Genomic DNA, 1,402 nt, shown 5'->3' with positions numbered 1-1,402 from the left:
TATGGGCTTAGGAAGGGAATACTGCAGTGTCCCAGGTATATGGGCTTAGGAAGGGAATACTGCAGTGTCCCAGGTATATGGGCTTAGGAAGGGAATACTGCAGTGTCCCAGGTATATGGGGTTAGGATGGGAATACTGCAGTGTCCCTGGGGTGGGGATTAGGAAGGGGGTTTGTTGGGGAAACTGAAACAGCACAGGTCAGCAGCAGAGGCCTGCAGCTCCGTGTCTATGTGCTGGGCCCCTGCTGTCCTGCGGGGCTGCCGCATCCCAGGGGATCAAGTTCAGGTGGAGGCCCTCTTGCTGGGTGCAGGAGCCAGCTTGGGGCCTGGGACCTGAGCTTTGGAGAAGCCCAGTCCAGGAGTCCTCCCTGTGCTCTAGCCTGACGGCCTCCTCTCAGACCACAGAGTCCACACTGTCCCTGTGTCCCCAGCCCCTTCTCTGGGCCTCAGGTCAAACACCACCTGCCGAGCTGCGAGGAAGCTGCCCCCAGAGCCAGCGGCCCTCTGCCTCCTGCACATCCTCCTGGCCGGCACCCGCGGTGCCATGTAGTGGCTGTCGTCTGGTTGGTCTGTCTCCCTCTCTAAACAGGGCAATTTGTCTGACCTCTGTCACCCATTGTTTTAGGGAAATAAAAATCTCCCTGGTCCCTGCTTCCCAACTTGTGGCCGCAGGACAGCCGCATTAGCACCCGGGAGCTTGTTATAGGTGCCCCACCGACTGCACCGGTCACTGTCCCACACGCAGTGGTAGGTGCTGGCTGAGACTCACAGAGGACTTAGGGACAGGGAACAGGTGGTGGGACACAGGCAACCGGAGACGAGCAACGGCAGGACGCACTGCCTCGCCCGGGTGGGCAGATGACAGGAGGGGCTGCCAGCAGGTGCCAGAGGGACGGCGCTCATGAGTGGGAGCTGAGCCGCGGTGGGGGCGTGGCTGCCGGCAGGGGTGCGTGGGAGCGAACGTGGTGAGTCCCGCTCCTCTCTCTGGGTATGTCCCCTGCAGGTGCCTCCCAATGGCCACCCGACCTGGGAGCCAGAGGCCTGCGAGATGGGGCTCCTGGGACCGAGCGGGTGGGACAGGGTGATGGAGTAGAACCGTCATCTCTCCATCCACTCCCATCTGTTAGTGTCGCCAGTGAGCACAGTTTGTCCCTTGCCCGCTCTAAATGGTAGGGGGGAAGAAAAAATTTCATCCCTCCCCTCTTGTGTATGGGGGGTCGCCCACAAAAAAATTCTATGGCCAGTACACACAATCTTGTCGAGGTGGGAGGAAAAAACACCCTTCTCTCTCCTTTTTTTTTTTTCTTGCCCCCACACAAAAAATTTCGTAGTGGGAGCACCATCCTAAGGTGAGAGAAGGGAGATATATCTCTTCCTCTCTATTATTGTCTCGTCCCCCAAAA

This window comes from Myotis lucifugus, unplaced genomic scaffold (genome assembly GCF_000147115.1).
Source record: "Myotis lucifugus unplaced genomic scaffold, Myoluc2.0 scaffold_298, whole genome shotgun sequence".
NCBI lineage: Eukaryota > Metazoa > Chordata > Mammalia > Chiroptera > Vespertilionidae > Myotis > Myotis lucifugus.
The sequence above is the reverse complement of the archived record's forward strand: the minus strand, read 5'-3'. Positions refer to the sequence as shown.